Below are 16521 nucleotides of genomic sequence, written 5' to 3'. Positions count from 1 at the left end.
TAATATGTTCTTACCATTCATTTCTACATTTGAGCAAAAAATGATGCTTAATATATTGGTGGAAATGAGTGTATATTTTAGTGCAATTTAAAATGATAGTATGATAAACAAGTATGGTTCATATGTCATTTAGATAAATTAATTAGAATTATTTTTCAGAAAAATATTTTTTTAATTAATTATATAATTTAATGATCATTATATAAAACCACACAGAAGTATGTGGTTCGAATGTAGTTCAAATATTTACCGCTGTAGTACTTTAGATAACAAATAAACGCGACAACGATTCTATTGCAAGAAGTGCTAATCACTTCTCCGTTATCATTCGACCTGATGGATTATTCAGATTGGAAAATACTCATGGATAGATGAAAGCTTTACATCATTATTATAATATATGAGGATAATTAATAAAAGAAATATTTTTCTGCAAAAGAAAACTAATTAATTTACATTATATGACATATATATAGAATATGAACAATACCAATTTATCATACTGTAATTTTAAATTGAATTAAAATATACAATCGTATATATAGGTATATTAAACATCATTTTTGGGCCAAATGTTCCTAATGGTCATTCGGTGAAATGTCCGTTTCACAAATTATATTATAAAAAAATATTTGGCCAATTTTCCTTTAACGGAGTCCTTGTCACCACGACGTTACCTTAAGGGTATTTCGCAACCTTTTATCCAACAGGAAGGAGAAAAATGCACACAATCATTGGGTAGTTAAACAATTCTTTCCAACAATGAAAAAGTTTAACAATTCAACAATTTAAAATTCCATATTCAATATCAGTAGTTCTTGACGCCCTCATAACTAGTATTGTGCCAGTCCCGTCTAGTTCAGTCTCGGCCAGGTATTGTTCATTCCTGTATATCAGTCCTAAAAATTGTAAAGTTCGGTCCTTGATGAAGTCACTCAACTTTTTTTTTTTTTTAATCCGTTCTAGTACTGACACTCCAACAGACCATTCTTAAGACTGAATTGGACCGGATCGAATGAATAAGGACTGACACATCACTAGGTCTAACCTTAATATTAAAGAATCAGAAAAGAAAGTATTAATAAGATTTGGAAGTAAAAATTTTAGTTTCAAAAACATAGAATGAGTCATTATTATCAGGATTTGTTGAGATTGAGTGAATAAAAATCGAGTCGGACACAAAAAAATATTGAATCGACTTAGGGTTCTTTAAAGGTTTAAAATCGACTCAATGACATCACTCAACTTTATTTCTTCTTTTTTTAATCAGTTCTAGTACTGAGAGTCCTAAGGACCGGTCCATTATAATGAACCGAACTGGATGGAATAAATAAAGACCGACACAATACTACGTCTAATGTTATATATCGATCACTATTGACGTGTATTTTCAAATCGTTCTATTTTTGTATGCGTTCTTATGTACTACTTCCAAGTACAAGTGAGTAAACAAAGTTGTTTAAAAGTTTTTTGTGACGTCAACATCTGTCTTCAACACTCAAAACAAGATATGGTTATGGTTACGTCAGATATACATTTTTGTGTAAGCAAAAATGCATCATGGCAGATGACATTAGAAAATCATTAAGAGCTCAAACGTGATGAAAGGTTAGCACGTCTAAATTTATTAACCAGTGGAAAAAAACAAATCTTAATTCCTTCAAATTCAAAATGTCCACATTTAGCCTCAATTGCAGCCTGTACACAAGGTCTGAAGGCCTTGTACACTCTGATGACATAAAATTCAGAAATAGCCATCAATTCCCGCTAATTGGAGACCAAATAGCTCAACAGTATTTCTTTGGGGACACCATAGACCTTGGCCTCAGCTCAATGGGGACTCAAATTCAATAGTCATGTGCGTGCAGATCTGGTGTGGAAGAAGGCTACAATTTCTCGGACCAGAAATTGGCTAAATTTTCCCTACACCATGTTTGGGGCTTCCTTTTGACTTGTGGCCCGTGGCAGAGTCCTGCTGACACATATATTCATTTTCGGAGGACGTAGCTCTTGAGACCCACGCCTTTAACGACTTTCCTGATCGTCCCTTCTCTATCGTTGTACTTTTTGTGAGCTTGCGCAACGAAGTTTGACGACGATATTCTTAAACTCCTCCGATACCTTCATTTTTTGGCCTCTACTCCCAGGCTTTCGTTCATCACTGCTGCTATTTGCCTTCCTGATCCTCGAAACAGTGGACCTGTTCACTTCCACAATCTTGACCCCCTCATAAATAGGAACTCCCATGAGGATGAAATCTTTGACGACTACATTACGAAACTGACTTTGACGCAAAAAGGAAGGTCTTTCAAACAATGTATCTTTCATTGTATTACGTTAACTTGATTGGAAGTAATTTAGTTTTCATGCATGATGCTTTTGTGCTTACGCACACTGTAGTTATAAATTGTCTGTTGTCCATGCTCTCTCTCCTCCAAAGGGCAACGGAATCAATTCAACAGTGAAGTGGGGGGATGAGTTTCATATAAACTACGTCATATATTGATGGGAACATTACTGCGTAACTTCTTACTGTTATTATAATTAAAAAAGTAAGGTGTCAATGCCCCTTCATCTGTAATGGCGTCGATGTGCACTATTTTTTCCTTCTGAAGATTATAATTATTCTGAAGGAGGTAAAATAATACTTAGGTAAATACTCGGTTCTACCAGATTCGGAAGCTCAATTACGTGTGTATTGTCGGTTCGATAACAATAGTATCTTAAAGATTTCTCTTATAGGATATGAGTACAGGGGTGTCCGCAGGAATTGGCTAGAAGTGCTGTAGCCCCCTCCCTACAAAAATATATATATATAACCCTGCGGACCCACCTATGGGCGTTGTGTATAAATACTGGCTCCTCCATCTAAAATGCAAACTTTTTTGACCATATAATCAAGGGACACCTTATCCACATTCCCAAACAAGACCGTCGCTTTTTGCCCTAACTACCAGTTCCAGCCTCCTAGCGCGGAACTTTACACGGCAGTTTTTACAAAGCTCGGCTCTAGGAATTGTCAAGCAGTGATGATGGGGGTATTCAGTTGGTCCGTTGTTGTGTATCGGACTCCGAAAGCTCCCCCTAGAGGTGCCCAAAAATACCAAAGTCTAGGGAGGGACAGTCAGAGCTATGGAAAGGCCAAGAGTCTTGCTCTTCAAGCTTGTTGAGTAGGATTTTGTACCGGTTCACACGCTTTACTAGATCCTAAGAGTTCAAATCCTGGTGAAGGGTTACTTTGTAGGCATTTAAGTTTAATTATTGCTTCTCCAAGCAGCACTCGGTGGTCTGACTGCTATCAAACTCACGAGCAAGGATGGTCACCTTGCCTTTTCTGCATTCAATGGTGCCTTTAACTGCCTGAACCAATACTTTTGACCTTGCTGTGGAGGTCACTCTCGTGGTCACCCAGTACATAGTAGAGTGGTTACAGCCATCACATTAGAGATCCTTGATGGTGATATTCCAGTCGCGGATAGCACCAGAATTGCAGCTCTGTGCTGTTCCATGTTTTTGGTTGTGACGCTCTTATTTCTCGGTTGACAATGTTTATTTTTTGTATATAATATAACAAAGAAGACAAAGGCAAACCATATAAAAAAGTGTTGCATTTTAAACAGTCTGTCTATCCGGTATCTATTCTACCAACTCCGGCTTAGGAAAGAATAAAGTGAATCCGGTGCCATGATAGTATACCAATTACTAAGATTTCTTCCAATCTCCCATCTAAAGGAGCATTTTACATATTAATCAGATAGGACATTTCATTAATGACCCTTTAAAATTTTATTGGGATTATATTTCTACATATACAACAATTATTTTTAAAAAAATCATATATTTCATTAAATAGTTAGATATAAAAAACCACCTATTCCGATCTTTATAAATAATGTATTTTTTTAGTCATTTTAAGGGTGGAACTATTTCACAAGTCACTTTGATTCACACTGCCTTACAAAATGAAAGAGTTTTTAAAAGTTATCGTCATATTATTTTGATATTCAATGAATGAATTTTAATTATTCACTAAAATAAAGGGTATAGATATAAACAGGGGGGTCTGCAAGATTATATAAATATATTTTTTTTTTTTTTTGGGGGGGAATTTTTGAAAAAAATCCAAACATTAATTTTTTTCCAAAGTTTCAAAAATCTATAGCTATTCACTAAAAAATTCAAAAATTACATTTTTGGAAAAAAAAAAAAATCAAAAATTAAGTTTTAAATTTTTGGAAAAAAATTTCTAAAATTCATTGATATTTACAAAAAAATTGACATATTAACTTTTTTAAAGGAATAATTTTAAAAATCTATAGCTATTCTGCAAAAAATAATATTAATTTTTGAAAAAAAAATTCAAAAATTAAATTTTTCGGAAACAAATTTCAGAAATCTGATTTTCACAGAAAATTTAATATTTTTTCGGAAAAAAATGCGAAAAATTACATTTTTTTGAGAAAAAAATTAAGATATTATTTTTTTTCTGAATTTTTTTTTTTGGGGGGGGGCGCTACATCCCCTCTAGCCCACCCCCTACGGACGCCTCTGATAAATGGTATCGAAGAAGAATTATTTTCACAAAAATATTATTTATTTATATGTATATTGTACGATTGATAAGGTAACCGGTAATAAGACGCATATTAGTGGAAACTTGTTTGTTCGAATGTTTCATCTATGTAATGGCCAATGACTAAGCAATAAGCATGTTATGATAAAGTATTTTTTAAATATGTAACTGACGAACTGAAAACATGTAAACAGTGAACACGCAATCTGTATTCGAAAGGGAAAGTATTTTGCTGAAAGGAAGAAATCAATATCCTTGTAGACTTCCTACATACAAATAACTTTGAGGTCTAAATAGAGCGTTTTCCCTGACGTCACAAATTACATCCTAAACCCATGCTACGATATGTTGGGAGCCTAGAATTAATATATTTGCTAAGTAAGATGCACTAGAATATTTCAGAAACTTCTTCCAATGGCATTAAAAATATATATACAGAAAAAAAAACCACATCTTTTAAAATTTATATCATTCAAATTGCTAGATTTTTACAATTAGTTTTGTTTTAGAGTGATTGGATACGGGGAAATAGAACCAGGGCTGGTTCTATGGGGTTTCTTTGCTTAATATTTTTATACCAAATTATTAAGTAACTTTTCTCTAAAAAATAAGATTGAGCCTTTTCAAAAAAAAGGGCCTTATGACTTTTTGACATTTCAACTCTCTTTCCCTTGACTTTTTTGATATTTAATTCAGTATATTTTATTTTTAAAGAAAAGTAATATTTCTAAAAAGTTCTTTTCAAAAAAAGAAAGTATATTTACATAAGGCCTTCATTTCAATTTCTTAAGTCAATAACTAAATAATTATCCCAGCTTTTTCATCTACTACAAAATACACCCTGGGAAGTGTCAAATAGACGTGTGCTGATATATTGGAAAACTGATATATAGAGGAAAATATCCAATATAGTATTATACCGGAGAAAATTCTTTGAAAATTTTGATATTTCCTCCATATTTTATGTGATACAATCAGAAAAAAAGCGCATGGAAAATAAATTGTAATTAAAATTTTGTAGGAAGGGAATATTTAATATATATAGAATACTCAAACTTAGATGCATGAATATATCCCTAAAAAAAGTCTTGACACTGATAAGCTACTAGTAAACATATATATATTTTTTTATTAGTTTTCAAATATTATTAAATATAAATTTTAATGTACATATATAAAATCTGTTGACAAAAAAAAAAGCAATTGTGATATAACAAAACACTTGTTTTCAGGCAAACGGGTACATCTAATCAAATCTAAAATATCGGATCGAAAAATATTTTAACCATGTTAGTATCAAGCCTTCTTCTTCGCAAAGGCCCTGAGTTGGATATTAACTAGAGAAAAATATGATCCTTGCAAGTGTAATAGTTATTTCATTTCCTACACCCGTGATTCTCAAACTTTTTACAGTGTGTATGATCTTAGAAAATATTAAAATATCCAAGAACACCCTTAATAATATACGATAAAAAAGACTTAACCTATTAATGACGTTCATCCACGTCCCACTAGAGGGAACTTGCGTACCACAGTTTGAGAACCACTCTTCTTCACTTTGAATAAAAAGTATGAATACTTAAAAGAATATATAATTATGACATTTTATATTTTTTTAATAAACATTCCTCTCTGATTTTGAATAATTTAGTAGGCAACTTTATCTTTGCCTTTCTATTGATAACTGATGTAGTATAAAATTGGAAACACAAGCCGGGACTTGGGGTTTTCTATGAGTATGTAGGTCAAATTTTTTACTTTATTGAGATAGGATTTTGTTGTTGGTTTTTTTTTGTTTTTTTTCGCGCCCATTCTATGTATTTTATAATGACAATATACTCATATATATTAATAAAACAATGTGTGTCTGTCTGAATGTATGAATATATGAAAAAAAGTCACCCGGGTGGACTGTATATACTGCTCCATTACGGATAGCATAAAAAAATATTGATTCATGTGTGCATAGGGCATTGAACGTGTATAAGTGGTACACTGTATATAGTACTCCTCGATATAAATCATATTAATATTTTTAGTATAAAAATGATAATGTAGTTGTATCAATAAAATGTTGTGGGCGTGTGCGTATAACAAGAGTGTTTTTTCTGTTTTTTTTTGTTATTGATATCTCATGAATATCAGAGTTCAAATGCGTATATGACAAGATTTGAATAAAATATAAACAATTAATTTTGTTAGTTTGTATTAGTGAGCGATCTAGAGATTTTTTTTCTCAAACTCTTATAGTTATCCTTGTATTCTGAAGGAAGGAACAAGTCATATGAATTGATATAACTATAAGTATTGAGTAGTTACGTGTGTGTGTACTAAAAAAAAACCCGATAGTAACATTGAGGATTTCTGGAGGGAGTAATCTTCTAATTTATTCAACCGAAATTTGTCTTTTAGCCGACGACTAATTACTCCAGGTGATGCAGGGTAGTATTTATTTCTTTTAGGTTGCCCATTTTTTTTTTTTTTTTTTTTTTTTTTTTTTTGGAATTGGTAATCTGAAGAATGGTTTTTATTTTACCTAGCAGTTGCCATTATAATTTAATTCCTGAGTAGTGATAATTGTACGCCCATATTTGACTCAGAATGAAATTGGGCAGCGATATCAAATTAATTATTATCAACGTCCTTAAATTTTTCATTTTTTCCCTCCTCCCTTGTCACAGCTCATTGAAAGTAGTGTTGTGTTTCGGTCTGGAAATCCTACACCGATCTGAGACCATTATATTTTTTGTTGGGCCGAATTAGTTCGGTCTTGACAGTTCTCATATAAAAATTCGGTCTAGATCGGTCCAAAAGAAAAGTTCGGTCTAGATAATTCCAAAGGAAAAATTAGGTCTACTTCAGTTCCAAAAAAAAACCCCGGTCTAGACTGATTTTACAGATAAATTATTTATAGCATGACATCATATGTTTTAAAAAGTTTAAACAGATATAGCTCGGATTAATTTTGATCCCGCCGTCTCTTATACAGTTGATCTTGAAAAAAAAAATGGTATCTCATAATATATGAGACCGAAAAATCGGCCCACGGTCTGAGACAGAGGTCTGAACCAAAAAATCGGTCCAAATCGGTCTAGAAAAAATCACTTAAGACCGAACCGAAAAAAAAATCGGTTCTGGACCGAGTCTCAACACTAATTGAAACGTATATCCTCCAAAACATTTTTCAAATTATTAGCGTTACCACGTTGATTTTTGGTTTATATTTTTTTTAAACAAGCCATTATACACACGATTTTCATCACTAACTATTAGTATATAAAGTGACGTCATTTATATCATGTTTTTATAAAATATTGTTTATCAATATATTGTAGACTAAATCTTGAATAAATCTATATTCATTCCAAATTGTAATTTTACCTTTATTATCTTTTCATATTTATTACTGATGAATGAATGAAATGTAATTTAAAGAATATACATCTTACGTCAATAACTTTTAACAATAGAACCAATAAAACTGAGTTTATTGAAAATTAGGGGGGAAATTTTACTGAAATATAATAATTTATAATTATATTAAAAGGATATTTTTATGAAAGTAGAATGGATATCAAATGAAAAAGTAGGGGCTTGAAATCTAATTTAAAGAATTCAAGGAAGGTTTTTTCAAATTCAAATATTGATGAACTAAAATAAAAAGATCAACCCAAAAGATATTATAATTCCTTTTCACACTCATTTCATAATTGTTTTTAATTCAATGCCCCATTTCATTTCATAATGATTCTTTTAAAAAAATGTATTTTAGTTGGTCCACACTAATCCTGTCTTTCATTAACAAATCTATGCCAAAAATCCGAGGGCGGAGGGTATTCAACCATATTTCAAGAGGCCCTAAGATATTTATTACCAATTCTTCCAAGGAATCCCTATAACACCAAAAGTTCCTCCGTTGTTCCGATCAATTTCTTATAAATTATAAATGACCCATTTCTATGGCGTAAAAACACAGAAAAAATGTGGTTTTCAATTTGAAACCCGAGGGGTTAAACTATTTCTTGTTATTATAGGGTTCTTTAGATGAATTGATAAATTGGCAGGGGTGGTTAGTAATCCCACACTAATCCTGGGCCAATCCGAGGGCGGAGCCCTAAGATATTTATTTCCCACCCCCTCCTTACCAATCCTCCCGATCAATTTCTCTTCAATTATTAATGACCCATTTCTATCAACATATTTATAGGTTACACAAATTGCATTTAAATTAATAAAAAAATCATCTACATATTGAAAGAATTATACTATGCAACAAAATTCAGGAACTCCCGCCTGCTAAAACCCAATTTATCATCGTTATTTAAGCCGTAGAAGACAAAAATGACTATTAAAACCTTCAACCGCAATAGGTTTGTCCTAAAGAGATTTTCCTATATTTATCTCCCAAACTCACAGATCTACCATTTTAATTGATTTTTTCAAAAGTGAGATATTGATTAGATCTTGTTCTGATATGATGCTTGAGATATTTAAGATAGAGAAAATATGGTCAAGATCAACCATACTTTTTTATAACAGAATAATAAATAAAAAGGTTTCATGGTATTGCTCAATAGCCATCATCTGATGGTTCCATCAGACATAGACATATTATTATTAACATTGATCTCAGACATTGTCTATAAGCCCAGATACGAATAAAAAATGCCTAGACGTTTGCCTTGATGCCTTACAAAAGACGAAAATTCTCTCTTCATTATTCTACCTTTACAGACTACCAAGAGATAATGAATTGCGTTTATTTTTGAGGACATAAATTTCAATTTTTTTAACAGTTACTACATAAATAGTCCAAATTCAACGACTTACGTTCCGTTTTCTCCTACCCATATAAGCCATAAGTGATGCCATTAATAAGCCATTAATAATCGGGACTATCTACTCCATGTTTATTACAGTAATAAATAATTTAATTTTGTTCCAATTAAGAATAAAGACAAAATATTGAACAAAAATCTGAACACATTCTTATTCAATTTTCATTTGCACACTCCTTGACACTCGAAAAATTCCGATCGAAGACTCCAATCGGTTGAGCGTCTACACCAGTCAACAAGTCCAAACGTTGGAAAGGAAGAAGGGCTATGTCAAGAAGGGAAAACGGGATCCGGAGGAGTGAATGAAAACATCCCAGGCCAATCTACTCAAATCCATGAGGGCCCATACAAGAGATCTCGGGGTTCCAAAGTGCTATCAAAAAGGGGGGAAGGTAGTGCCTTGTGAGGGTAAAGGCCATTTTTGACAGGAACAATGATAAAACCCCATCCCTCCATTGCAAGACTCTTTTGAATGAGTCTTTTGAACTCTTTTTTTGACACTTTTGATCCCCCTAAAGCCCTCATACCTCGACTACACTTTTTGGGTTCATGTTGATGGGAAGACCTTCAATGTCCGTCATTCAAACACTAAGGCCATCAAAGCCACTGTCAGCTAGCACTGGGACGACATAACAAAGGAATACATCCACAATGGTTGTAAGGCCTTCTGCCACCGCCTGGAAGCCCTCATTGGCTCCATTAATGATTATGAGAGGTCATACACACATTTATTGATTATACTAATTTTGTTGAAATTATATTATTAATTAATAAATTATATCATGATGAATTTTAAAATTCAAAGTGTTCAGATTTTAATGGACCACTCGGTACTGAAATAATTCAAACTGAAGTACTTTACTATAATATTTCGTAGAGTACTAATTGGGAAGGCTCTGAAGGAACAATAAGAAGGACAAGAAATTAGATCAAAATGGGCTCCTCAAGATTATACTGGGTGCCTAGTTGAAATCTGTGCACTTATAAAAGAGAGGAATAAAAAACACATGAGAGGGGGTCATGTCTGGTTGAAACAGGAACTCGATACCATTGGCCTCAGCTTTCATCAGAGTTAAACGTTTTCCTTCATGATGTATTTAAAGATGGTCCGGATTTACCTGAACGGCCCTCTAATTTCCAAAATTAAGCGTGTTAAAATTTCAGATTCAAAATGTCTAATTTTCAATTACGCAACCGGGAGACCTGGTATGCAAATAAATGAAGATGCCTGCTCCTCCATAGCGCACATTCTCTATTATAAATTTCAAAGTCTCCCATTGGACAGGACCGATACAACATTTCTAGACTATCAAGAGATGTTTTTATACTCATGTGATTACTATTTAAATAATAAAAGCAAAAACCAACAGCCCGATAAAAAAAGTTATAGGAACTCTAATTAGGATGATTTCCTTGTTCGATTCATTTACATTAGAGGCATTTGTTCTTATTTTTAAGTATGGTATTAAGTATATACATAAGTAATTTACAGCAATCAATCATAAAAGTATACATTGTACATACATACGTGAAAATGTTGGCTCTTGATACATAATATAAGAACTGAACTTTACAGGACAATATTTGTAGAAGCAATACAATTAATATATTTCCTTTTTCGTCAAAGTTTAATCATATTAATTTTTTTAATGATGTTCATTTATATACACGGTGTATGTATTTTGTTGTCAGCTGTCGATTCCCTTATCTCACTTAATACGCCATGGCAATTTTACATTTTTTTATTTTCGATATATAAACGATGTAATAAATAATAAGTAGAGATCAAATTTGTGTAAGAGCGCGAGGAGAATGCGGGAGCAAGACATTTAAGTTCATTGTTAGTATCAGCTGCCTGTTATATGATCGCCTTCTACATCTAAAATAGCCTAAATGCAGGAAAATATAATAACTATATTCAAATTCATATATATATATTTTATTATGCATTTCGAAATCAATTAATACGAAAGATAGCCGAGGATTCCTCTTTTAGAGGAAGATGTTCACACGCCCAAAACTTATTAAATAATAATATAAAAAAAAGAATGAAAAGGACACACATAAACCATTTTTTCTTTTCTTATCGGTAAACTTAGTATATCTTGTTGATCCCTTGTCGAATATATGTAGGGATGCATAATGTGTGAATTTTTTAGCTATTAGTATTGATTTAGCAACGGGGCTCTTTGAAGCTGACCAGTATTTGTGCTGGGTTTCGGTATGAGAACGGTCCTTCAAAGAAGTTCGATCTGAGCCAGTTTCAAAGAAAAATTATGTGTAGATAAAGGAACAATTTGTCTGGATTGGTCTTATTTAAAATTTGATCTAGATTAGTGTTGGATCAGTCCTAGGACTATTTGCCTCTTCATTTCTTTCCGCCCTCCTTTCGGTCTATTTTTTTTTACAGGTTCGATCTTTCTTATCATTCAATGGTCTTAAGGACCGATACATCGGTCCTTCAATCCTAAGGTACTAGCTGTTTTTATAGCTTTTCTTCACTCATATCTAGATTGAAGAATATAAAAATGAAGAATTTAAATAACAATTGCTCGAACGTATAATAATAAGTTCTAGCCAAAGCACCTCCTCCTTCAAACTTCAGCTATCTTGTCTCTTATAAGAGGTTATGTTGAATAGTTGAAAGGACATAGTCAAAGGTACATTGAATTTAGTTAATAACTACGTCATTCCAGCTGTTTTGGTCACCATAAAAGACCAATAAGGACCGGCCCGAGGACTGACAAATTTTATTGGGATCGGGCTGCAGTCTTTTTAGTTTTTTTTTAGATAGATCCAACTCATCTCTAGATCCATTCTATAGATGAATTGTGGATGACGTCATGTATAAATATTGAGCTACAATAACGTGATATCCAGTTAAATGTTTTGCATAAATTATATTTGTAAAACTTATAAGTCAGAATAGAGGGGGAAATCGGTCCATAGATTCAGACTCAAAAATATTGACCCATATATTAAAACCTCAAAAATTGGTTAAATATTAAGTTTTATTCTAAGATCTGAGATCTGTCTGGGTGAATGAAATGTACAAACAAAATCTTCAAGGCAAAAAAATTAATCGATTTGGCACTGATTCTCATCACTAGTGAGTTCACCCAATCCTGAGATGTGACGTATCATCTAAATTTACAAAATCAGATAAGGTTTTTTATGTTCATTGATTTTCTTCTGAACTCCAAGTATCAGCTTTCATTCATAAACCTTTCTTTTTACTGAAAAAAATAACTTTATTTATTGAGTATAATGTATTATTTTAATGAATGAAATAAAATAATTGACTCTAGGGTCATTCCAAGATAAAGTTTTTTAAGATAATTCGATTAATTAATTTTCAAATTTTGGACTTTAAATCTTCGCTATAACACTATTTACTTGCTGCCTAGCATTTGCACTCTTTTTTAAATAAATATAATAATCAAGATTATATTTGATTGAGATTATTGAATGCAAACCAACAATTTAGCTTAAAAAATTTAATTTTCGATAAAAAAGTGGGAAAAAGACCAAATCGTACAATCATGGCTAGCAGATATTAAAAAAAAGAATACTCTATAGCAGGGGTTACCAACCTGTGGGCCTCGATCCCAAATGGGGCCATGACTCCAACGCCATGGAGTTGTTAATTGAATGTGAGACAAATGTTTATATTATTATATTAAACACTTTGAAAAACATATTAATTCAATTATATAAATTCATACTATGAAAATAAATGTAACTGTTCCTTAAGTCCAAAGTCTAAGTTCCAAAAGCATCTTCAATTCCATATGAAGCGTTGTAGGAGTCTTCTAAATCAGTGGTTCCCAAAGTTGGGGCTGTGACCCGTATTTGGATCGTGGGATACAACGGAGGGGTCCGAGATGTTTTTAATATATATACATAGTCACATGTTTTAAGGGTCGAACTCAAAAAAATGGGGGTCCACTATTCTAAAGGACTTAAAACATAATGGCGACCAAATTATTTTCATCTTCGATGAAGAATTTACAGAGTGTTCACGAATAAATAATCAATAATCGTAATAAATGGGATTTCCTTGTATATAAGATATTTTAAGAACTATTGCTTGCTATAAAATGGGTCGTTAATATTTAAAAGTTTTGGAAAATATTCTGTTCAGTCACACAAGTAATTTTTTTAATGGTTCCTTATGATTATTAATTAGTATTAAGAGTCAGTTAGTTAGGAAGCAAATAACTAATGAAGAGTATGAAAAGTTTGACATTAGATGATTGCAAGACTTCTTGTAGTGTTTTTCTATAAAAAAAAAAATGGTATTATTATTCTCTAATTTTTAAGAAAGAAACCTCTTAGAATAAAGTAATCACTATGGCGTGAAACATAAAAAGTAACACTGAGGATTTGTTGCAGGATTATAAATTGTTGGACTAGGGTAACGGATCAACAAGGAATTTAAAAACAAAAAATATGTATTTTCTATACCTTCAACCATTTTTTTTTAAATAGAAATTCCTTTTAAGGACCAGTTTCTCAAAAAATAAATCCCAATACCCCATCAATCTATAACCGTATTGCTTACTACAGACTATAAAAAGATTTTATAGACACTTTATCACGCCTTTACAGACACACGCCGTTTATTATAAAACATGTTCTTGACCTACATATTCTTGATTTACATTTCATGAACAACTAAATGTACATTTATTCACAGATGACCGTATGATCCTCTTGGGCTGTAAAGGGTTAAATGGGCTTAAATTTGGTTATTTGAATCCTACCCATATTAAAGATATAAGCTATAAAACATTTAGAGTGGTGTTCAGTCTGAACATTCTAGAGCTGTCTGAGACCATTATGATTTTTAGTGGACATAACTATTTTGACACTTTAAAAAAATTTGGTATTGATCTGTCTGACAAAAAACTCCGCCTGGTTTTGGTCTCATTTAAAATAATGTTGAGACAAATTCTGTAGATGAATTGTTACATAGATCCAATTTGTAAAGCTCATAAATCAGGAGTGGGAGAAAATTGGTACATGTATTGAGACCTAAAAAATATGTCCCCCCATTAAAAAAGATTAAAGTTCGGTCTACGGTCTGAGATTGCGGACCGAAATATTGGAGATGGAAATTAAAATTGAGACAAATATAATTTGATAAAAAATTAACATGAGAAAAAAAAAGATAATGAATTAAAAGTTTAGATTTTCTTTTTATAAATATTGAAATAAACAACCGCACAGGACATAATTTAAATGAGATGATATTACAGTTTTTTTATAATTATGTAATTTGCCAAAATTATACAATTGTTTAAAATTACAAAAGATAAATTAATAAAAAATGGAGTTTTCTCCAGTATTTTAAAAATCCATGACAGATTTAAAATGTGGGGAAAAGTCCCGTTTTTACAATAAAAAAATAAAATGTGTTATAGTTTAAAAGTTTAAGTACATATATCTCACGATTGTTGTGTTTAGACCTTCAGGAAGATGAGTCATTTTTGATTTACATGCACTTTAAAGTCATTTTCTCCTCTCATTGTAAGAGTAATGAGCTAATCTTACGCCTTGAGACTTATGACAATCCTATCGGTAATGACACTCTCCACTATAGATAAAAGAGGTCTATTTCTATCACAAAAATAAAATAAATGGAAAGAAGATTCCACAGCTTCTTTGCAGAACAAATATCCACGGTCCGCAGTGATTTGCTGGTGAATATCGAGGATATCGCCAACCTATATCTAAATCAATTTTGATATCATGTAGTGCAGGGGTTTGAGTGTATTATTCTTGGATTGATTGCTTCTTCTTCCATACCATTAATGTTCTTTATTGGGGTTTGCCACGAACAAACTAGGTATAGGAAATTAGGAGGACGAGTCAAGGAAGTTACCTCTGCATGAAGAATCTTATCGGCAATGTTTCCTGTGAAATATTTCAGCTCCCTGCAATATTACAAAACATTAAATCCGCAACGAAGTTCAACGGATGTTATGTTTTTAAATTTAACTTTTGTTACGGCAAAAGTTATAGATCGTTTTTCATCAAACTTGGTACAAAGATTATATATGACCAAAGTAAGAGGCCTTTAATTTCTGATAGGTCAAGGCAACATACAACTAGAATAAGCACTCGCTAGAGCCCAAAAGCTCTCCCTAAAATCAAATTGAGTTTTGTATCTCAATTTGATCCAAAGTTATAGTCGATTATGCATTTTTTATGTTTTGGGTTATCTTGACATTTGAGAATCAATCAGTATCCTTGCCGTAATCCTGGTGACTAACACACACACTTTATTGGAGGAGGAAACAATGCATAATCGACATATAATTGGGGAAAAATAACTTAATTTGATTTAAGGTGGAGGTTTACCGCTTTACCAAGCGCCCATTCTAGTTTAATTAATTTTTGTCAAAATGTATTCTTACTAATTTAAGAGAAAGTTAAGTTATATAATACATATTTTACAATAGTTGTCGCACCATTATCTCACGATGATTCGACTATTGTGTAGGGAAGGGGAACCAAATCTATGAAACAAAGTCGTCAAACGCCCTTGTTAGCTCGAGTAAATTTCTTGTCTTATTGGTATCATTTTCCCTCATGATGTTGATTAATTACAACAACGTCAACTTTACAGAATAAGTATTTCTATATAGGTAATTTTTTTTACATTTGGATGATAATTGTAAAAGATCAACTGAAATACATATATACCAGGTGGAAACTTGAAACAGACACACCTAGAAAAAAAAATAGCCTGTCATTCTTTAATTATATATATAACAAAATACTTATTAATTTTTTTCTGATAAATAGCCAATATCAAATTGATTTATTCTACTTGGTCGCCATTGCCTGTACCCAGCGAAACAGGTTGGCCTTGAAAACGTCTATGTACATTGCTGCCGTGAGATTGTAATCTTACGGAAACCAGATCAGGGGTACCACAATGTAGTTAGAGGTAAAAAATGACTGATTCTGTGTGTTTGGTGGTGATCACCGTTCAAAGGTCTTCATTGATTTCCCTGAAGCTGACATAACGGTCATTATGACAATTGTAGACCTCTGTTGGGTGTGACCCGCACAAAGAAGAATTGATGTCCTATACCTTGA

General features: G+C 32.2%; 1 protein-coding gene across 1 annotated transcript in view; it reads left to right on the top strand.

Annotated features, from left to right (window-relative positions):
• The window catches only part of LOC121129093 (uncharacterized), a 36746-nt gene that overhangs the window by 508 nt on the left and 19717 nt on the right, over nt 1-16521 (top strand). The gene's annotated exons all lie outside the window — the stretch shown is intronic.

This window comes from Lepeophtheirus salmonis, chromosome 14 (assembly GCF_016086655.4).
Source record: "Lepeophtheirus salmonis chromosome 14, UVic_Lsal_1.4, whole genome shotgun sequence".
Classification (NCBI taxonomy): domain Eukaryota; kingdom Metazoa; phylum Arthropoda; class Copepoda; order Siphonostomatoida; family Caligidae; genus Lepeophtheirus; species Lepeophtheirus salmonis.
Note: the sequence above shows the minus strand (reverse complement) of the source record. Positions and strands in the feature narration are given on the sequence as shown.